We start from the raw sequence: 24,023 nt of genomic DNA, 5'->3' as shown, positions 1-24,023 counted from the left end.
CACCAAGCTCAGAAGGACCTACTGCATCCTGAATCCCATCTCTTTATTTCTCATCAGATTCGGCTGCCTTCTTCCAGTATACCCCCAGCCTGGAGGACAGCCAGGGAGGAAAGCCTGGTCAGAGAAGGCTTTACATTCCCACTGGGCTACCCTCACGAGGCAACACGCTGACTCAGAGCACTACCGGGTCCCCTGGCTCCAGCAAAGATGGTGCTTGGAACAATATCCACTATAATTGTCACTGAAAGCTACTTGTAGACAGAGCTTGTTCTTGGCTGAGACGTGCAGAGAAGGAACAGGGTGGAGAAGAACTTCATTTGCAGGGAAATAAAAATGTGGCATCAGGACCCTGGAAGCCAGCTGGCTTTTAAACAATTAAGCTCACTTAGAAAAACAGAAGTTACCACTTCCTATGCTTTCTACATTACGACTCGAGCTGGGGGTGCTGAGTTTTCCATTTGGCACTGGATTTGGATCTAATGAACACATTTGAAGACATTCTTTTTCACTTAGGAAATTTTGTGATCAAGAGGCCTCCATAAAATGTAGGGGGACAAATGGCCAATCTCATCCAATGCAGGATACGAAGTTCAATCTGGTCAGATCAGACTCACATCTGATCTAAAAACCCAGATGAGAGTCTGGGTGTATATTCCCACTGAGTATAGATGTATACTCACCAGTGAGCCTAACTCAGAGTAGATGATGAGTGCGTGAATACTAACTTCCAAAGGAGTACCTTAGAATCTCAGAATGGAAAACATTAACTGAGAAAACATCCACTCCTACCTCCAAAATATCAGAGACCTCCTTTAACAACATTCTGGGCAAGAATACATCCCGTCAACCAATTCACTCTTCCCCTACCTCACTCTAGGAAATGTACCTCATTTTTAAAATACTACACTGTTTTGTCCACTCTTGCACTGAACAAGAATCTTCCTTCCTTCCTGAAAATTAGAGCAATTGATCTCATTCTATTATTTGGGATCCCCCAAAATTAAGCTGATAGCTCAGTTGGTAAAGAATCCACCTGCAATGCAGGAGACCCCAGTTCAATTCCTGGGTTGGGAAGATCTGCTGGAGAAGGGATAGGCTACCCATTCCAGTATTTTGGCCTGGAGAATTCCATGAACTGTATAGTCCATGGGGTTGCAAAAAGTCAGACACAACTGAGCAACTTGAACTCACTTACTCAAAATTAAGCCAAAATATTTTAATAAGATAAGCCTCTGAATATCTAACTCTGCCTTTGCTCTACTTCAGGCTCAATATACCATCTCTTTAACAAAATTCAGTATTTTTGCCAAGTTCCCAGACCATTGAAACTCCAACATTCTTCAAAGGGTGACTTAAGGAACATTTGTCTCCAATGTCATTCAACCAGTGGAGCATGGAGCAAGACTCTCTGATCCCTGGACTGAAGAGTTGATTGATATGCGTGCGTGTGTGCTAAGTTGCTTCAGTGGTGTCCGACTCTGTGCAACCCCATGGACTGTAGACTGCCAGGCTCTTCTGTCCATGGGATTCTCCAGGCAAGAATACTGGAGAGGGTTGCCAGACCCTCCTCCTCCAGGGGATCTTCCTGATCCAGGAATCGAATCCACATCTCTTGTATTTCCTGCACTGGCAGGTGGATTCTTCACCACAGTGCACCTGGGAAACTCCTACATACACATGTATCCCCTCCCTTTGGGTTTCCTTCCCATTCAGGTCACCACAAGGCTTAAGCAGAGCTCCCTGCTGCAGGCATGAGTTTCTCCCTTCAGGGCCTTTAATACCTGACTTGAGGCCTCTTGTTTAGAGTGGATTAGTGGAACAAGCAAGAACCTGGACCTCAGAACTTGATTCTAGTCTCAGCTCTGCCACTGATTTTCTTTGTGACTTTAATTTTCTCATATGTTCATTAGAAAAAAAAAGGCAGTCTAGTCTCTAAGACCTCTTTTGGTACATTCTTTGTTGTTGTTGTTTGGTTTTTTGTTTTGTTTCTTTGTTTTTTACTGTCTTAGTAATGTGATGTTTAATCTTCATTGCCCACCGCACTACAAAATATACACATCACATTCTTCCAATTCTCAGAGCTCAAGACGGAGGCCCATTATGCTTTTCTGGTCTTTACCAATGAAAAGAGATGCTGAGGATGTTGTTGATAATGGTTAAGAAGCTGATTAAGTTGGTCACTTCATCAGCACTGGCCACTGTCCTGGGTCCTTGTGAAGTTGATCTTAGTCTTGTTGATAACCACACACTGTAAATAAGATCATCACCCCATTTCAGAGATGAAGAAATGGTCACTTGGCCAATGCCCAATGCTAGAACAGAAAGGGGTAGGATCTGGTGCCAAGTGTCTCTTTCTCCACACCAAGAGTCCTTTTCCCCAAAGGTGACTTCAACCTGCTGCTGCCCTCAACCCTGGGTTGACCCAAATGTTGGCAAATAGGAGCAGCCATATTTTGGACAGCCTGGTTCTTCTGCCCAGCTGCCCACCCCTCCCTGTTCTAGCACATTCTATGTGCTCATCCATACAGTTACCATATCTATAAGTGTTTTCAGGTGGGAAATGAAATCTCTTCCAGGAATAGGATGCCCCCACCCCCTCGTTGATTGTCAGGTATACTTGATTGTTCTTCTCCCTTCCTGCTGTTTTGCTCTGTTCAGGCTATCACAAAAATACCCCAGCTGGGTGGCCTAAAAAACAAACATTTATTACTTACAGTGCTGGAGGCTGATTAAGTTCAAGATCAAGGTGCCAATAGATTTGGTGTATGGTTAGAACCCTCTCCCTGGTTCATAGATGGCCATCTTCTCTCTTTGTCCTCACATGATAACAGGGGCAAGGGATCTTTCTGAAGTCTCTCTTTTTTTTTTTCAGTTGCCCTGGGACTTTGTTGCAGTGCATGGGCTCTATAGTTGTGGTACATAGCCCCACAGCATGTGAGACCCTAGTTTCCTGACCAGGAATTGAACCTGCATCCTCTGCACTGCAAGGCGGGCTCCTCACCACTGGACCACCAGGGAACATCTTCTGAGGTCTCTTGTAAGGGCACCAACCTCATTCAAGAGGGATCCACCCTCATGATGCAATAACTTCCCAAAGACACTCTCCTGCCTTATACAAGCCTAATACCGCCTATTGTATTGAAGGTTAGGATTTTAACATATGAATTCTCAGGAGACACAAACATTCAGTCTATGGCACCTACACAGATATCCTTTTGATATCTTTCAGAGCCCCGGGGATAAAGAGAGGACACCCTTTCCTTCAGCTACAATGTCGAGTTCATCACTAAGTCCTAGTGTTTCTGCCTCTAAACACATAGCTGACGTGCATCCTCTCAGCCATCACTAAGTACCATGGTAGCGCCTCGCTGGTCCTCCCATCATTCCCTTTCCACCATACAATCCACTGTCCACACATAACTGAGTGCTGTTTTTAAAACTTAAATCATACCACCAAACCCCATTAGAATCCTCCAATGACCTACTCCTGCAGTCCATATAAAATCCAAACCCCCTTCCTTAGTTTGCCAGGCCTTTCAGAGCTGGCCCTGCCTTCCTCTTCATGAGATCTTTCACCATGCTCTCTCCCTTGCTCGATAAGCCTCTGCCTCTGTCCATCCAACACACACCTAAATGTCTTTGGTCTTCTCCCAATCCTTTGCCTGGCATAGTTCCTACTCTTTTAGATTTAGGTTCAAATATCACCACCACAAGAAGGCTTTCCTGACTATCTAAAGAAAAGCCAGTTAATCCCAGCCTCCTCTTTATCCCTGCCCCATATACCAAGAGTTCTCGCAATCATTTCTCCTCATTTACTTCTATAAAAACCCTTGTTACCCTATAATGATCCTGTTGGTTTATTTTTGTCACCAATCTACTCTACTAGCAAAAGTTTCATGTGAGTAGAAACCTGGTACATCATTCAATCCCCAGAGATTTAAAGAGTGTCTGACAAAGAGCAGACACTTGATCATTTTCGGTCAATTAAATAGTAGGTGAAGGAATGCATTCAATATGGCCACTCATTTCTACTTCTTCTAATACTTGTGTGGGGGCAGGGGAGGGAAGGGCAGAAATGGGAAAACAAAGGACATTAATGAGTGATTACCTCTGTGATGTTAAGATTTTAGGAAAATACGACAAGGAGGAGTGATCAACCCTCAAAGTTGTACTCAACATAAAAAAGAAAGTTCTAGGACTTCCCTGGTGGCTCAGTGGTAAAGAATCCAGCTGCCAACACAGGAGACATGGGTTCAGTCCCTATCCTGGAAGACCCCATATACCACAGGGCAACGAAGACCACACACCACAACCACTGAGCCTGCGCTTTCTAGCCCGCACACCCGAGCTCAAGCTCCAGAAGAGAAGCCACCACAATGAGACGCCCACACGCCACAAGCAGAGAGTAGCCTCCACTCTCCACAACTAGAGAAAAGCCCCCTGCAGCAACAAAGACCCAGCACAGCCATACATAAATAAATAAAATTATTTTTTAAAAAAGAAAGCTCTAAATTTCCAATAGCCAGATGAGTCCAACAAAGACACAGGCTGCTCTGCAGGCACGTTCCCCCTTAGCCTGTGATAAGGAGCTTCCTGCCACCAGCAGGGCTATTGCAGAGGGGATGGATGCCTCCTGAGGGAGCCTGGACTGCACGTCTTTAACTGATGCCCTTGTCACTGGAGTGGCACCGAGCCAGCAAGCATGGGAGCGCTAAGACTCCGGTGCGGTGCTTCCTCCTCCAGTAAATACACGCCATACGTTCAATTACTCTCTCTGCCCCAGAACTGTCTCTTAGTGCCCTCAGCAATGAGATCCTGCTAATTGAAAACACTTCCCTCTATCTGCTTGAGAGGATTGGACTAAACTAGGCTACTGAAATGTAGTCCATGGGGCAGGAGCCTAACTGGGGCAGGGCAGACACATGGCAGCAAAAGCACAGACGGTCTGGGGCTGGGGGATGAGGGCTGTGCTTCATTTCAGTTGCTGCTTCGGAGTGGCTGTAACTTCCAGTCTTTGGAGAATGTGCTTTACCTGGAAATGAGTCTGCCTGAATTGGGGGGGGGGGGTAACTTTTTCTTCCTTTACCTTGGAATGATTCATTCCAGTGCAACAGTAGTGATAAAAATAGGGCTGTTCCACCTGCTCGTAAGCACCAGATTTTGACCCACCTACCTTGCTTCTTAAAGCGGCATCCATCAGCATGTGGGGTATAGATGGTAAAAGATGGTAAAACACCTAGGCCAGATAAGAGAAACACACACTGAAGTCAAGGCCACAGCAGCAACACTGGCAGCAAACAGCAGCAGAAAACAATGGCAGCAGTGGCAGCTAGTATTTATTGTCACCCTGTGTCAGGCTCCGTACTAACTGCCCTGTGAGCATGGTCTCCATTCATATTCATGACAATTATAAAAACTAAAGTGACTCCATTTTACAGATCAGGAAACTGAGGCCCAAGAGCTAAGAGGCTTGCCTAGGATCACAAAGCTAGCAAGTGACAGAGAAGGATGGGCCAGTGGTCTGCCTCCAGAACCAACAGTCTGAGCACCAAGCCATCCCCTAGGTCTGCTGGGGCTACTCTTCTTGAGGTCTGGCTCTTCTCATCAGGCTTTTTGAATAAAGTCCAAGCTCCAGAATATAGGCACAGATTCCTTGATAAAAAAGATAAATCCTGGGAAATAACATCTCCTGGTGATGTGGGATGATCTCTCTTCCTGTCATTTATCATAATTTCTTCCCCAAACCAACTGTGATGGTCAACTTCATATATGAACTTACTGTGGCCACAGTACCAGTATCGGTTTAAATATGATTCTAGATGTTTCTGTGACAGTATTTATGGCTGAGATTTACATTTAAATTGGTGGATTTTGTGTAAAGCAGATTGAGTTTCATTATGTGGGTGGAAAAGTTGAAGTCCTGAACAGGACAATAGACTGATCTCCCCTTAGCAAAAGGAATTCTTTCAGCAGACAACCTTCAGACTTCATCTGTGTTGTAGACTGAATGGTTGTGACCCCCTCTATAAAAAAAAATTCTTATCTTGAATCTCTATCCCCCAATGAGGTAATGTTAAGGTTGGGCTTTGGGGAGGTAATTAGGATTATATGAGGTCAAGAGAATGCAGTCATGAAATTAAAAGACACTTGCTCCTTGGAATAAATGTTATGACCAACCTAGACATCATATTAAAAAGCAGAGACATTACTTTGCCAACAAAGTAGGCAAAGGTCCTACAACAAAGGTCCATCTAGTCAAGGCTAAAGTTTTTCCAGTGGTCATGTATGGATGTGAGAGTTGGACTATAAAGAAAACTGAGTGCCAAAGAATTGATGCTTTTGAATTTTTATTTTGGAGAAGACTCTTAAGAGTCCCTTGGACTGCAAGGATATCCAACTTGTCCATCCTAAAGGAAATCAGTCCTGGGTGTTCACTGGAAGGACTGATGTTGAAGCTAAAACTCCAAGACTTTGGCTGCCTGATGTGAAGAACTGACTCATTGGAAAAGACCCTGACACTGGGAAAGACTGAAGGCAGGAGGAGAAGGGGACAACAGAGGATGAGATGGTTGGATGGCATCACTGACTCGATGGACATGAGTTTGAGCAAGCTCCAGAAGTTGGTGATGGACAGGGAAGCCTGGCATGCTTCAGTCCATGGGGTCACAAAGAGTCTGATACGACTGAGCGACTGAACTGAACTGAGGTCAAGAGGGTAGCTTCCTCATGAATGGGATTAGTGCCCTTATAAGAGTCACGAGAGCATTTGCTTCTTCTCTTTCTGCTCCATAGGGATGTTAGAATGTGAGAATACAACAGAGGATAGTAGTCAGCAAAAAAGAAAGGAACCCTTAACAGAACTTGACCATGATGGCAGCCTGATCTGGCATTTCTAGCCTCCAGAACTGTCAGGGATAAATTTCTCTTACTCATAAACCATCCAATATGTAGCATTCCTTTTATATGTTAAGGGTTTTTGTTTTTGTTTTTTTTTTAATGTGGACAATTTTTAAAGTCTTTATTGACTCTGTTACAATATTGCTTCTGCTTTATGTTTTGTTTTTTTGGCCTTGAGGCATGTGGGATCTTGCCTCCCTGACCAGGGATCAAACCCACACCCCTCTGAAATGGAAGGTGAATTCTTAACCACAGAACCACCAGGGAAGTCCCTATGGCATTCAGTGAGAGCAGCCCAGGCTGACTAAGACAATCTTCGACATTGATCTTCCTGAAGCACCAGGAGACTGCCTTTAGTCTTCAACTGCAACTCTTTCCTGAGTCTCCATCTGCCAGTCTCCACATCAGATTTTGAACCTGCCAAGTCTCCACAATCGCACAAGCCAAGTTCCTAAAATAAAATTCTTTGTGTGCGTGTATGTGTGTGTGGGTCTTGATAGACAGATAAAAATATACATCCTATTGATTTTGTCTCTCTCAAGACTCCTAATACACCAACCTAACTTCCTGACTGCAGAACAATTCCCAAATTTCATCCAACAACTTCTCAACAGTTCAATCATTTATTCACTTATGCCCACCATACATTGGGTCTTGCAGGGTCTTGCCCACCACACTTCTCAAACTGAAATGTGCCAGGGATCACCCACAGGACCTGCATAGACCCAAATGCAGCAGGTCTCTGCAATGCCCTAAGATAATGCTGATATGTTGATTCATTAACCACACTTTGAGTAGCAACACTGTAGAGACACAAGCAAATAAGATGCCAGAGCGTGTCCAGGAATGTTCTCAATCTACCACTAAAGCTGCTGCTGCTGCTGCTAAGTCACTTCAGTCATGTCCGACTCTGTGCAACACCATAGATGGCAGCCCACCAGGCTCCCCCGTCCCTGGAATTCTCCAGGCAAGAACACCGGAGCGGGTTGCCATTTCCTTCTCCAATGCATGAAAGTGAAAAGTGAAAGTGAAGTCGCTCAGTTGTGGCTGACTCCCAGTGACCCCATGGACTGCAGCCCACCAGGCTCCTCCGTCCATGGGATTTTCCAGGCAAGAGTACTGGAGTGGGTCACCATTGCCTTCTCCCCCCACTAAGACACATCAATTTTAAAGAAAGAAAATCCGGTTTGTTTTTGTTTTAGTCCTCTGTCATAGAGACATCAGGTCCTCAATGCTGTAACTTGCCCCCTAGAAAAGCTGTCACCTTGTTCTCCAATCATACCCACTTTGAGACCAGCAGTTGGTAATACATAAGGAGAAAAACACAATTAAACCCCAAAGGGGGAAAAAAAACACAGCCCTTCCATTTCAATTAGAATCAGCGGCTGTTGAAAATGGGCAAATTTAGAACTGTAATACCAATGGAAACAGTGAATTCTCAACTGTGATCAAAGGCTTCATTTAGCAGACTGAAAAGCAAGCACGAGTTTAATTGAACAAGAGAGAGATTGCTTCCAAATCACCCAGGCATAATCAAATAGCCTCGAAAAATATAATGCATCTGATGGAGAGGAACAAGCCCTGGGCTCCAAAACCTCTTGCCTGACCTGTAGGTGCCCTAGCATCAGCAAGAAGAGACATCAGAGGTCACCTGGTCTCACTCCCCATCCCATGTGGGAAGCCACTTAAGACCAGGGCTTTCAAAAATCTCTGGCTAGAATGCACAGAAATATATTTACATCCTACCCAGTGTAAGAACTGATGCAATGAACTGACTCATTGGAAAAGACCCTGATACTGGGAAAGATTGAAGGCAGGAGAAGGGGATGACAGAGAATGAGATGGTTGGATGGTATCACTGACTCAACTGACATGAGTTTGAGCACCTCCAGGAGTTGGTGATGGACAGGGAAGCCTGGTGTGTTGCAGTCCATGGGGTCACAAAGAGTAGGACACAACTGAGTGACTGAATAACAAAAGGGGTCATGACCCACAGTTTAAAAAACACTACTCTAGGGTACCCTGGTTACTTAGCCAACCAAGCTGTTCATCTAACAACTGAGTGCTTGCCATCTTGCAGGCTCTGGGGACACAGCATCAAACTTACAGACAGGTGGAAGAGACAGATGCTTCACAAAGGATCACACAAACACATACTAAATACTACAAATTGAGGAAGATGTAAAAAAGAAAGAACAAAGGATGTCTTGGGAGATCATAATGAGGGCACCTGTTCAGGACCAGGAAGATGACTGGATAGATCAGGTAAAGCCCCTCTTGAGTGAACTGTAAGCTGGATCTAAAGGATGAGCAGAGTGTAGCCGAGCAAAGGGGGAGTGTGTTTCTTAACTATCTCTTGTGCTGGAAAATGCACAGTTATCTATCACAACTTTCACTGACAACAACAGCAGTGTATGTCCAAGCCAGATTCATCCAGTTTTCATCACATGTCAGACTTGGGGCCAAGCACAACACAATACTACTAGAGCTCAATGGAATCGACGCTATGGGCTTGAGTCCCAGATCTTCATCTTATAAGCCATGTGATCTGAAGCAAGGTAGTTCAGTTTTCTCATCTGTAGAGAAGGGATTATTAATGGTACCTGCCTCATCACATTATTGCTAGAATTAAGTTAACCCAAGTGGAGGGGCCTACAAAAGTGCCTGGAGCATGGTAAGTACAAAATAAATTGCTAAATAAAGCAGTAGGAACTCAAAATCCTTCAAGACTTGTTTCAGGCAAACACCACCTACTAGAACATGAAAAGAAACCCATTCACCATCCCGGAACTAGCTAATTGCCAACAGGGTTATTTTGTTTTCCATTCTAATATTTTAAATCTAATGGGACAGAGGACTGAAGTTCTGAACTCTGCAGGGCCCTACAGACAAAGGAAACCAGGAGAAAGGGAACCAGCTGGACTCCCCACCCCTAATTGCCATCTCTGGGCCTGTGTTCACCACCACTGTCTCCTGACTGATGAATTTTCCAGTTCAGCACCAAGGATACAGTTGACTTCTCCAGAAAACTATCATAATAGAATTACATTATGTTTACTGGATGCAGAAAACCTCTGGCTAGATAGTTAATTAGAGGCTTCACAATGCTGAAAAATCTTCAAGCTTTCACGAGGCTTAAACAGATCCAAAATGCCAGGTTCAAGTCACATCAATAATTCAAATTAAATTACTGTGCTGAACTGAACATCATCCTGCATACAACACTCTTGAAAACAGTTCTCCAAAGATAAACTCAATCTTGGCTTCAGGGAGGCATCGATCATAATAAACCCACAAAATCAGAGACAAAAAAAGCAAGCTGTTCCCATTGTGCATACGCTGCATCTAATTCCCCCAGATGGGCAAGAACAGAGAGGCTTGGCTGGGCATTCACGATTCCCGTAGCTGGAAAGCGGTTATAAAAATGAGGAGCAGGCCTGTTACCTGTAGGGCTTGCTGTGTTTTACTGTTCACATTCATCTTCTCCATTTGTCCTCTCAGTGTGTCGGGGAGGCTGGCAGGGCGCAGATTTCAGCCCCACTGCACCGATGAGGCTTATGGTGGCAAAGCACTGGAATCAAGACCCAGGGCCCGTGAGTGGCATAGAAGGATGAAAACACAGGTTTCCTGGAGTTGAGGAAAAATGAGGAGGGTGGACAGTAGGAGGAAAAGGGGAAACAACATACTTTTTTAAATAGCAGGAAAATTATAGAAAATTCAGAGGCGAAAGGCTTATTTGGAACAATTCTGAGCAAATTCACACAAAAAGAGTGGCTATTAAAATTACGCTTGTTCCTATGCACTCTTAGAGGATGCTGATATTATTACAGCATTACTGACATAAAGTTACCAACCATTAGCCAACAACTTATAATACAATAGACTAAAGATATGTCTAAACACTTTTCACAAATAATAAGCCCCATTTCATCCTCACAACAATCTCACTAAGTAGAAATGATCATTTTGTATTTGAGAAATTCAGGTTCCAAGAGGTAGATTATTTGCTGAACCTCACACAGATAGTAGGGCTTCCCTGGTGTTCAGGTGGTAAAGAATCCACCTTCAAAGCAGGAGACCCTGGTTCAATCCCTGGGTCAGGAAGTTTCCCCCAGAGAAGGGAATGGCAACCCATCCAGTATTCTTGCCTAGTGAATTCCATGGATAGAGGAGCCTAGCAGGCTACAGCCCATGGGGTTGCAAAGAGTTGGATACGACTGAACAGCTAACACTTATACTTCACTTTCACACATGTAGTGAGAAGTAAATACCAGTCTTGACCTTTGTCTGATTACTAAACCCACCCACTTAATCATTTTCTTAAATTTTTTAATTGGAGGATAATTGCTTTACAATGTTGTGTTGGTTTCCGCCGTACAACAGCACGAGTCAGTCATAACTGTCCCTTTATATACAGGGAGCCAGGATGGGCTTCCTGTGTTACACAGCAGCTCCCCACTAGCTGTCTGTTTCACACACTGCTGCTGCTGCTGCTAAGTCACTTCAGTCGTGTCCGACTCTGTGCGACCCCAGAGATGGAAGCCCACCAGACTCCCCCGTCCCTGGGATTCTCCAGGCAAGAACACTGGAGTGGGTTGCCATTTCCTTCTCCAGTGCATGAAAGTGAAAAGGAAAAGTGAAGTCGCTCAGTCGTCTCTGACTCCCAGTGACCCCATGGACTGCAGCCTACCAGGCTCCTCCATCCATGGGATTTGCCAGGCAAGAGTACTGGAGTGGGGTGCCATTGCCTTGGTGGTATACAAATGTCAATACTACTCTCAATTCGTCCCGCCCTCTCCTTTCCCTGTTGAGTTCACAAGTCCATTCTCTGCATCTGTGTCACCATTCCTTCCTCACAAATGGGTTCATCAGTACCATTTTTCTAGATTCCATATATGTATACGATATTTTTCTCTTTCTGACTTTAATACAGTAAGTCCCCTACATATGAATGAGTTCCATTCTGAGAGCATGTTCGTTAAGTCCAATTTTGTTGGTAAGGCCAACAAAGTTACCCTAGGTACCAAACTAACACAAACAGCTATACAGCACTGTACTGTAATAGATTTATAATACTTTCCACAAACAGCACATAAAAACAAACACAAAAAATAAAGCAAACATTTTTAATCTTATAGTACCGTGCTTTGAAAAGTACAGTAGTACAGCCAGCATCGAGTGAACAGGGAAGAAGAGTTATTGATTGGAGGAGGGAAAGACAGTGGAAGCTGGCAGAGCTGAAGGACTGTGAGCAATAGGAGATGGAGGGCGAGCTGCAATTTGACTCACGTCATTGGTGATGGACAAGGAAGCAATTCATGGGGTCGCAAAGAGTCGGACACGATTGAGCGACTGAACTGAACTAAACTGATGCTGATGACACAGGTTCTGGTTTCTTGCTGGATTCAATATACCTACCCTCTTGAAAAAATGATTCAGTGATGGTAGTAGCCCATTCGCTGCTTTGAAAGTCCACAACTTAAAGGTTATATGTAGAAGACTTACTGTATTCTGTCTCCATAGATCCCAGTGGGAAAAAGTTAGCATTAATTGGGACCAAGCTCTAGAAAATGAGTGAATTCATATCAATCAATAAATGCTATAGAGTTGTGTGTCCCAGCAGGCAGCCTCATTGGGCTAATGAAATTATCACTTCTGTTATTCACTTGACAAATATTTATTAAGCATCCACTATGTATCAAGCAAAGTGCTTAACCCTGGAAATACAGCAGTGAATAAATAAATATGAAAATCCCTGCCCTCATGAAGTGTCTACTCTGTATAGGAACAGACAGAGACAGAACAAGTAATATAAATATTATGTTAGCTTGTAGTAAGTGCTGCAGACAAAGATCAAAGCAGGCAAGAGGGATAGGATGGAATTTTTAAAAGAATGGCCTGGGAAGGCCTCACTGAGAAAGAAAAGTGACCTTAGCAAGGGACACAGAGATTCATGTCATTCTAGGGAAAGAACATACCAGGTATCAAGATGAGCAAAGGCCCCGAGGCAGGAACAAGAAGACTGTGGCTACAGTGGAGAAGGGTGGGACGTGAGGTCAGATGCCACAGAGCCAAGGGAGGAGGGGCCTTATCAGTCATTTTCAGGACTTGAGCTTTGAGTAAGATGGGAGCCCTTGGGGATTTAACAGAGGAGCAGCAAGATCTAAGATCCAACTCTCATTTACAGGTCACTTTAGATGCCACTTGGACAGCAGACTCGGTGGGCAAGGGTGGAAACAGGGTGGCCAGTTAGGAGATGAGAGAGGATAGTGGCTTGTTTTTTATTTGTTTTTAATTGAAGTATAGTTGATTTATAATACCATGTTAATTTCAGGTGTACACCATGACAATTCAGTTTATATGCACATTTGTGTGTGTGTGTGTGTGTGTATTCTTTTCCCTTCTAGGTTATTACAAAATATTGAGGATAGTTCCCTGTGCTATATAATAGGTCCTAGTTGGTTATGGTAGCTTGTTATTAATTTTTATTATGTTAATATGGTCCTTTCCTCTTTACCAATGCCTTCACATAAATCATTTCACTTCCATTTTCACAAACACACACAAAAAAAACCCCAGAGCTTTACTCTCCCATTTAGACTAAGAAACCAAGGCTTTGGATGGCTTAAGTGGTTTGTTAAGTGGCTTGTTTAAATTTCCTCAGCGAGTTAGTGGCAGAGCTGTATCTTAAATCCAGGATGTTTTCATTCCACATTTCATTTCCATTTCCAGCCAGGGCTTCAACTCCCTCCCACGCAACAGCCTGCCTCTCTGACTCCCGCAGTATCAGAGGATATCCATCTGACCATTGCAGCCACATGGCCTGACTATAAATGACACCGATGTGTATCTGATAACCCAGCTCCCAGACGACACAGAAAACAGAATCCAACAAACAGAAAAGCCACTGAGATCCATCATAACAGCAGGACAAGCCTCTTGAGTGATGCATGATGGAAAGGGAAGGCAAGGGGTCCTAGGATGTAAATTTGAATGTTTATTCAGCACTTCTATGTGCCCAAAACAATATTGAAAGGTTGTTGTTGAATCACGCGAATACACCGGGATTCTTGGCCCCCAGAGGAGAAGAATTCAATCCGGGGCCAGAGACAAGGCTTGATCGCTCAGAGCTTCTGTGTAATAAAGTTTTATTAAAGTATAAAGGAGATAGAGAAAGCTTCTGACATAGGCATCAGAAGGGGGCAGAAAGAGTACCCGCTTGCTAGTGTTAACAATGAAGTTATATAATCCAAAGAATATCTTGAAGTTGTAAAGACCTCATCAGACCTATTCCCATAATTTACATTTTAAGATAATACTGTCCTCAGGCAAAATACATCCTTGTAAAGACCAGGTCTACTCCCATTATTAACATTTTAAGATAACAGAAGGTTGAATCCAAAGACTGTCCTTAGGCAGGATACATTACTGTTACATAATCCTAAGGAATGTGGAGAAAGAAAAAAAGTTTGTCCTTTCTTCCTCCTTGAGAATTCCAGACCCCTCTCTCCTTGGGGACCCCTAGACTCCTTATCAACCTGCCTAGGAAATGACTCTCTCAATATGAGATGTTATGTCGGGAAAAGGAAGAAATCAACTTCTCTGTCGAGGAGATTTTTAATGCAGTGGAGAAAGAACACCCACTTGTGGGTAGGAAAACAGTGCCTCTAAGGGGAGATGGGGTCTTACACACACACTGAATGTCCAGGGGCCCAGTAAGGGTGGAGAAGGTAAAATATGTCTTCAGGAAAGGGAGGAAGAGAGCCTGGAAAAGGCATCCTCCAGACACTTTCCAAAGGCCGTCCCCAAATTTCACAATCTTCTCTATTTTTAGAGGAATGTTTGTAACCATCTCAGGAAAGCCTTCAAACATTGTAACCTGTTGGCAGGCCATGCAGACCTCACAAGTCTATTATTCCTTTCCACATTAGCATCTCTTTAGGGTCCCAAACATAAATGCTACCAGAATGGGGATTTTTGACATCAGAGGCCAAGAAACCAAGCCAAACAGGGCTCCTTAGAAGATGACCAATAAAGATTTTAAAATATCCAAGGTCTGAAGGTCTTCAGTGGCCTTCTAGCCCAGGTGTTGGAAAACTATGACCCACAATCTGGCCTCCTGGTCTTGTAAAAAGTTTTATTAGAATACAACCATGTCCTTTGGTTTACAAGCTGTCTAGGGCTGCTGTGCATGAGAATGGCAGAGTTGAGAAGTTGCAACAGAGACCATGTGGCTCACAAGCCTAAAATAATTACTCTCTGACTCTTTAAGCGCATTTGCTAATCTCTGCTCTCTTCCAAATCCCTCATTCTCCTGGTGGAAACACTGAGGCCCAAAGAGGTCCAGGAAACTGGCCAAGGTTATTCAATGAGTGTGAGTGTTGCCCAGATAGGAAGAGAGCAAGTCAAGGAGGGCTGGCCATCCTTCAGTCATTTTGTGATTCACTCAAGTATTTTTTATCATCATCATTTGTCAGGCACTGGGTGAGGATACTGCTATGAGGAAAACATGTAAAGCCCCAGACCTCAGTGTTCCTACATTTGATGGAGGAGGGAATCCAGGACACTTTTTAAAAAGGTGAAGAGAATAAGTACAGAGTGCTGCTTATTTAACTTATATTCAGAGTACATCATGAGAAATGCTGGGCTGGAAGAAGCACAAGCTGGAATCAAGATTGCCAGCAGAAGTATCAATAACCTCAGATATGCAGATGAAACCACCCTTATGGCAGAAAGTGAAGAGGAACTCAAAAGCATCTTGATGAAAGTGAAAGTGGAGAGTGAAAAAGTTGGCTTAAAGCTCAACATTCAGAAAACGAAGATCATGGCATCTGGTCCCATCACTTCATGGGAAATAGATGGGGAAACAGTGGAAACAGTGTCAGACTTTATTTTCGGAGGGCTCCAAAATCACTGCAGATGGTGATTGTGAGAGTCATTTCCTAGGCAGGTTGATAGGAAATCTAGGGGTCCCCAAGGAGAGAGGGGTCTCCAAATGGAGGAAATAGCCTGCAAGTGTCAGACATTTTTATCTCTCTTAAGGGGCAGGAGGAAACAAACTAGCAATATTTTTTTTCCTTCTCTATACAAATTTAAAGGGAGGTTTCTCTTAAAACACTGTGTTGCCATAATGACACCTGGTTTCCCCTGAAGTTAGCTATTCTTGAGCCTAGAGATAACCAATGCCTTTTTCTTATGGAAATGTTTGTCTTAAGCTATGCTAATGTACTATGCCTTTACCCCAAACTCTGTCTCCAAGTCGGTTCCGCCTCTTGGCCCAGAACCTACTTGACAAACCAGTATGTTATACTCAGATATTGTTCCCCTAATCTATGTAAATGAAACTATTTGTATGGTGGTCTGCCCTTCTTTAAGATTCAAGTTAATCATTTTATGGCCCAGGATAAGCCATTTGGTGCCAAGATTATCCCAGAATGCATCTTATGGGTGAGGGGCCTGGTGCTATTCTGAATTTTAAGACATTCCTTTCTTTCATTAACAGACTGCTAGTGACTATATAACATCCAGCTGAAGACTAGCAGGGGGGTACTCTTTCTGCCCCCTTCTGATGCCTATGTCAGAAGCTTTCTCTATCTCCTTTATACTTTAATAAAACTTTATTACACCAAAGCTCTGAGCGATCAAGCCTCGTCTCTGGCCCCGGATTGAATTCTTCTCCTCCGGGGGCCAAGAATGCCGGTGTATTCACGTGATTCAACAACAACCTTTCAACTGCAGCCATGAAATTAAAAGACACTTACTCCTTGGAAGAAAAGTTATGACCAACCTAGATAGCATATTGAAAAGCAGAGACATTACTTTGCCAGCAAAGGTCCATCTAGTCAAGGCTATGGTTTTTCCAGTGGTCATGTATGGATATGAGAGTTGGACTGTGAAGAAAGCTGAGCACCGAAGAATTGATGCTTTTGAACCGTGGTGTTGGAGAAGACTCTTGAGAGTCCCCTGGACTGCAAGGAGATCCAACCAGCCCATTCTAAAGGAGATCAGCCCTGGGTGTTCTTTGGAAGGAATGATGCTAAAGCTAAACTCCAGTACTTTGGCCACCTCATGTGAAGAGTTGACTCATTGGAAAAGACCCTGATGCTGGGAGGGATTGGGGGCAAGAGGAGAAGGGGACGACAGAGGATGAGATGGCTGGATGGCATCACTGACTCGATGGACGTCAGTCTGAGTGAACTCCAGGAGTTGGTGATGGACAGGGAGGCCTGGCGTGCTGCAATTCATGGGGTTGCAAAGAGTCGGACACAACTGAGTGACTGAACTGAACTGAACTGAGGAAAGTAACAGAACAATGAGTTATGGGTGGGGCTTGAGGAAGGAGGGAAATAATTTAAATAGGGTTATCAGGAAAGGCCTTTTCTAGGAGGCAACAGTTGAGCTGGGTCATGAGGGAGTAGCCATAAAGAGTAGCCAGAAAAGCATTCATGTAGAGGTAACAGCAACTGTCAAGTCCTGAGGCAGCAACAAGCTTGGCATGTGCATGAAACAGCAAGAGGACGCATGGGGCCAGAACACAGTGGAAGGAGAGAGTGCATGAGGGGAGTGAGAGGGAGCCAGGGCCCCTGCGCCCATGTGGTGAGTGGGTGGTGAGTTGCATCATCAGCTCTCCCTTGAGCATATTGTCCTTGTAGTTACATCCTTCTCTTCTTCATCTCCCCCCAAAATGGGCTAGAATCTGACTCAACCAGTGTGACCTCATGTAAGTCACATGTTTCTGAGCCCCCAGGAAATGAGGGTAACTACATCTACCTCCTTGGGTTATTTGGAGAATTAGATAAGCCTAAGTAGATAAAAAAGAGTTTAGCCTGTGCACAGTGCCTGTTATAAGTTCAACAACTGGATAAATAATGATTTGTAGCTGGGAGATACATGGAGAACTTGCCACTGGGGCTCAATCCTTGTGAGCCAAAGACACCAAGTTATCAAATGTACTGACAGAGTAACTGAAGTCCAGAGAAGTCAAGGGACCAATCCAAGATCACACAGCAATTAAGGAGAAAAGTCAAACAAGATTCAGCCCTTCAGGGCCCACCAGCTACTCATAACATTTACCAACACGGCAGCATGGCAGCCTCAGTTCAGTTCAATCGCTCAGTCGTGTCCGACTCTGCGACCCCATGAATCACAGCACACTAGGCCTCCCTGTCCATCACCAACTCCCAGAGTTCACTCAAACTCATGTCCATCAAGTCGAAAACAGTAGTGGGGAGTGGACGAAAAAGATTTTTTGAGCATCCGTGCTGAATTCAAGCGTCCTGATGAAGTACCTGCTATACATCATGGATACAATGTTGAATCGTCTATGCTTTCTGTAGCTGTGAGGAATTCACAGACTTCTGGGGAAGTCAGTTATGCAAACAAATGCAATCTTGAGGGATAGAAGGTTTACTAGAGTCACAGGAAGACCAGGGAATTATACACTCTGCCCAGGGAGGCAGGGAAGACTCCAAAGAGGAAGTGACACGTGAGCTGACCCCGAAAGGTCCTGACGGAACCAGAGGCGTTTGATCTGACAGAGCAGAGGGGACGAGCAGCCAATGGTAAGGCTGGGGAATGCTGCTGGTGAAGGGTCCCAGACCCCGGAATCATGGAGCTTCAACTTGGTGGGCAAGAGAAAGGTACTGAAGGGAAGAACGTGAGGCAGCATCACTCTGGTCGGATGAGGGGGGATTTGAGAGGACAGGACAGGAGAGAGACCTGCCGGTTCAGAGCCTTCATTGTGGGTCCAGACCTAAGCTGTGACGAAAATGGACAGGAGGAGATAAGACGACAGATTCTGCAGGCTCTGGTAAAGAGAATCAGCAGCAGGTATTGACAGACGGGATGCTGGGATGGGGCCAAGAGAGCAGGGACGCGTGCGGGCTGGACCCACCTTCCACCAAAAGGGGGAGCCCTGAGAAAGAGCAGGTGGGATTCAGTTCAGAGCAATAGCCGCCAGCAAGGAGAGGGTTGCGACAATGTTGTTTTTCTTTTCACTCTGTGAGAATGTCTTTTCCAACTTCTTGGCATAAACTGGATGAAATTAGAGCCCCTCCAGGAGAAAGGAAGGAAGGGAGAGACTGTTCAGCTCCTCAGCACACCTAGAGAAGTGAGAACCCCTCAGTTCTTGTTGTCGTTCAGTTGCTGAGTCACGTCCGACTCTGTGACCCCATGGACTGCAGCACACCAGGCTTCCCTTGTCCTTCACTATCTCCCAGAGTTTGCTCAAATTCATGTCCACTGAGTCGGTGAAGCTATCTAACCAACTCATCCTCTGCTGCCCTCTTCTCCTTTCACCTTCAATCTCTCCTAGCATCTAGGTCTCTTCCTCAGTTCCACTAGTCTTCAACCCAGGGACTGGGAAGCTGGGCCCCTAGAACCAGTTGAATGCAGTTTGAATCACTGCTATGCCATGCAAGCCAACAGCAGGCCCGAGGGGAATGGCCTAGAACCAAAGCTCTAGGCGGTTGTGGCAAACCCAGATTAGATCCAGGGCCTTGGCTGTGTTTCCCATTCTCCACTACCCAACGGGGATGCTCCCATCCCTCCTCCTCTCAAAAGTATCGAATCTCAACCAACAAATGCAACCCAGATTCAGCCCTGGACCACAGCCCCGCCACAGTTCTATTCCCAGAAGGATAGACCAGCACTGGCCTCTCCATCCCCCGCTCCCCTGCCACACAGCCACCTTGCTCCCATAGCAGCCCAAACCCCTCCACCTCCAGCCGGGCAGAGAGCCGAGGCTTGTCACCGTTGCACCAGGCTGCCTTCCTATTTTCCCTGGACCTGATTATTTTAAGCCTCCGCTGAGGCCCCACCAGGCTGTGCCCAGCGTTATCTCCTATACACAGTCGCCGCCTTGTTAAAAGGCAATCAGAGGAGCTGACTTTAATAAATGTTAACACCCTCGGTGTGAAGTCTGGCAATTAAAACTCCTCCCTAGGACCTCTGAAATAGGCCTGTGGAAAATCCCCCATCTTAATAAGCTCCTGTCATCAGAGGACAACAGAGAAGGGAGGGGTGGAAAGGAGACATTAAAACTTTCAGAAGGAGGGGAAGTCAAGGAAGGGCCCCTTCTCCACTTCTCACCCCTCTCTCTGAGAATCCCAAAGAAGGCCCCTCTCATCGGAGGATTTAAACACAAACTAAGGTAGTCAGGGCCAGGAGACCAAAGGGGCTGTCTAGTCCAGTGGTTTTCAGACTTTAGGGTGCCAAAAACTCGTACAGAGGACTCGTTAAAACAGATCACCAAGGTCCCCTCCTCAGAGTTTCTGATTAGTAGGTCAGGGATGGGGTCTGAGAAGTTGCATGGAGAGCAAGCTCCCAGATGATGCTGATGCTCTGGTCCATGGACCACAGTTTGAAAACAGACCTAAGCCAACATTCTTGCTTCAGAGATGGGGAAAGCAGAGAGGAACAGGGACGTGCCCATGATCTCAGCAAAAGTCCATTAAAAAGACCAAGGCAAGAATCTTGGGAGTGAGCCCCAAATGTATATTTTAAGTTCTTTTTCCCCTACAAGTACATAGTGTTCATTCATTGTCATCATCACCACTATCATCATTACCCTGAAATGAGATCTCTGCAAGTCAAGAGAAGAAAGAGTTGTGGTTGGCGTGCTGAATAACAGGACAGCCAGCCTTGTTCATCAATACACATGAACCCAAACTGCAAAGGAATGCTCCTGAGTTCTTTGATTTCTGCACATGACAAGTTTTGCTTTGTTTCCACTTTAGATCAGAGACAGAGTTTCTCAGGGCCCTTAAACATCACCTACTCAAAGTTTTTCACTGAGGCCCAGAGAGGGCAGGACACTTTTCTAAGGTCACACAGCAGGATGAGTGGCAGAGTGGTTTCCTAGCTCTCAGTCCAGTACTTCATCTCTGTGGCCTTCCGGGGCCCCTCAAGCATCAGATGCTCCATCTAACCAACATTCCAAAACCCAGCCTCTCTGGAGCAAGGGGGAGAGGAGCTGCCTGCCTACACGGCAGCAGGCATCACACGAACTGAGACTGCATGGTTGCATTTCGCTCCTACAGCACAGCCACCAGCTCCCCTGGCAGAACTTGTCCTCTCTTACCTCTTAGCTGTCACAGTGGCACTCAGGGTTTTGTTGTCATTCCTTTCGTTTGGAACTTAGACGTAAATCCTCTGAACTATAAAACTTAAGATTCCAGGAAATGGGAGAGCCAATGCTCTGGAGTCATTAAGAATATGGCCTTGCATACTCATTTCCTAGGCTTCTGGGTGGCTTAAACAACAGAAATTCATTGTCTAATAGTCCTGGAAACTAGAAGAAGCTAGAAGTCTGAAATACAGGTGTTGGCAGCGTGGAGCACTATACCTAAGTCACAGGTGCGAGGCCTTCTACCAAGGCCACAGACATGGAGCCCAGAACCAAAGTCACCACCAGAACTGATGGAACCCCATTGTAACTGCTGCCTAAAAGCCCCCTCCTTCTTACTGGCCAGCTCCCTGACCCCTATTAGGCAAAAATGCCCACCCTGGTACTCACCCTATAGTGTCCTAACCAATCACCTAATGCCACCCTTCCAGCAGGAATTTTCTTTGTCTTAAAGCTATAAAAACTGGCTGCTAGCCCACAAAAAGTGTCTGCTCTCCCCGGCCCACTCACTGCATTTGCAGAGCCTACATTATCTCTGCTCCTTTCTGATATACTTTGTGCCTGGAAATTCTTTTTTAACGCATTCTCAGAGGACCATGACAGGCAGGATCGGTTCTTCCCTAACACTGAGCGAGTCTAAGCTGCCTCTCTCCCAGCGTCTGGTGGTCTGCTGACAATCTTTGGCATTCCTCAGGTCTTGGGAGCGTCATCCCCATTTCTGCTTTTAATATTTCATGGCGTTGTTCCTGTGTGCATGTCTGTGTCCAAACTTCCCCTTTTTAGAAGGCCATCAGTTATAATAGATTACAGGCCTCCCAATCCTGTATGACCTCATTTTAATTTAACTGATTACATCTGCAGCAACCTTGGTCTCAAATAAGGTCACATCTGAGCTACTGTGGGCTCGCACTTCAACATGTGGATTTGGGGGGCACACAATTCAGTACACACATACTGTGTGGCTCACACAGACCCAAGTCTGCCCACCAGCTATGAGACCCAGAGCCAGCCCTGACCCCTCTGAGCACCATTTTTCTCAGCTCCAAAAATTAGAGGATTAAGGATCACATAGTCACAAAACAACAGCTACTGTGCAACACTGGTACATCCAGGGGAGCATAAAGGCCACAGCATGAGCCTCAACTCCACCCATCAGTTTTGCAGCCCTGTGGTCCTGGGTGTTTTAATATATCTTTAACATCAGAGTTCAGTCTTCCTCACTGGAAAATGGGGATAGCAATGATATGAATCCCACAGAAGAGAATATGAAAGGTTTCATGAGAAAAGCACTTTGAAAACTCTCAAGCGGGAATGCTGGTGGTGGTGGTTGCCTACCACACTGTACGAGCTTCGTGAACTGCAGTGAGGGCTCCCGTGAGGAAGGTCTGGCAACTGCGTGGATGGAGACTGGGAATCAGGCAACTGTGACTCAGCAGTGCTGGGGCCTTGCAGGCAGTGGGACAGCTGATCTCTCAGTGGGGGCAGGGACTCTGGCAAAGACATCCACCAGACAAGGTTAATTCACTCAGACCCTGGAGCCAAGGTGCTGCTGTGGTCAAGGCGCCAGAAGCACCTGGATGGACAGGTGCTTCACTTCCTCTGAGGTTAGGGGAGGCCCAAGAGAGCATCCTGGATCAGCCTAACTAACTCCACCTCCCTGCCTGCACCCCACCTCCACCCACTGACTTCTCGGGGATCAAAACAGCCTCCACCAATCTAACTGGTCTGTCAGCCAGTGAAGGGAAAAGAGGGACTGGGGGCCTGATACAGGATTGGAAGGTGAAATGACCTGGGTAAGAATCCTGACATTGTTACTTGCTGACTTTGTGACCTTGGGAAAGATACCCCCCACCTCTGAGTCTCAGCTTCTCATCTGCCAGATATGGTTCATTGCAATGCCTGCCTCACTCATGAAGAGTTAATGGGTGTAATGGGTGGGAAGTGTTTACCCCTCCTGTGTGCATGCTCAGTTGCTAAGTCATGTCCAACTCTTTTGTGACCCGATGGACTGTAGCCCACCAGGCTCCTCTGTCCATGGGATTTTCAGGCACGAATACTGGAATGGTTTGCTATTTCCTTCTCTAAGGGATCTTTCTGATCCAGGGATCAAACCCACATCTCCTGCATTGGCAGGCAAATTCTTTTTTTTTTTAATTTTATTTTATTTTTAAACTTTACATAATTGTATTAGTTTTGCCAAATATCAAAATGAATCCACCACAGGTATACATGTGTTCCCCATCCTGAACCCTCCTCCCTCCTCCCTCCCCATACCATCCCTCTGGGTCGTCCCAGTGCACCAGCCCCAAGCATCCAGTATCGTGCATTGAACCTGGACTGGCAACTCGTTTCATACATGATATTTTACATGTTTCAATGCCATTCCCCCAAATCTTCCCACCCTCTCCCTCTCCCACAGAGTCCATAAGACTGTTCTATACATCAGTGTCTCTTTTGCTGTCTCGTACACAGGGTTATTGTTACCATCTTTCTAAATTCCATATATATGCGTTAGTATACTGTATTGGTGTTTTTCTTTCTGGCTTACTTCTATCACTTGAGCCACTTGGGAAGCCCCACCCACTCTATACAAAGAACATTTTTTAAAGAAAGGAAAAGAGAAAGGAATGAAAAATAAAATCCCCCATGACAGAGCTCTGGTCTAAGAGGAAGGAATCTGCCACCAACATCCTCTGTGATTTTGGACAAGTCTCTCAGCCTCTCAGGGCCTCAGTTTTCTTCTGTCACGTGAAAGTGAAACAGGAGGGAAAGGGGCAAGGCAGAACCTTTAAAAGAATGACATGGCCATAGGACATGACAAAAACTGCTTAGAACCAACTAGGTCCAAGATGGCAGCATTTTCTACTTCCAGTAGACCTCGAGCCTCAGTATAAGTTCACTGTAACACATTAGCACGCTAAATGATATACCCACTAACACTATGACAGTTCTGAGGCCAACCATAAAAGGTCAGAAAGTGCCCATTTTTCTGGAACTCCCC

The 24,023-nt window shown here is 45.3% G+C and overlaps 1 long non-coding RNA gene across 1 annotated transcript in view; it reads right to left on the bottom strand.

The window, feature by feature from the left end:
* Window positions 1-1,604: 1,604 nt before the first annotated feature.
* LOC123335031 overlaps window positions 1,605-24,023 on the bottom strand; it is a 51,426-nt gene continuing 29,007 nt past the window's right edge. The window contains exons 2-4 of the long non-coding RNA XR_006553272.1: window positions 10,342-10,524; window positions 5,174-5,236; window positions 1,605-2,248 (exon numbers count right to left, since the gene is read on the bottom strand). This is a non-coding gene — a long non-coding RNA (uncharacterized LOC123335031). The remainder of the gene's footprint in view (window positions 2,249-5,173; window positions 5,237-10,341; window positions 10,525-24,023) is intronic.

Source organism: Bubalus bubalis, chromosome 9 (genome assembly GCF_019923935.1).
Source record: "Bubalus bubalis isolate 160015118507 breed Murrah chromosome 9, NDDB_SH_1, whole genome shotgun sequence".
Taxonomy (NCBI): domain Eukaryota; kingdom Metazoa; phylum Chordata; class Mammalia; order Artiodactyla; family Bovidae; genus Bubalus; species Bubalus bubalis.
The sequence above is the reverse complement of the archived record's forward strand: the minus strand, read 5'-3'. Positions and strand labels throughout refer to the sequence as shown.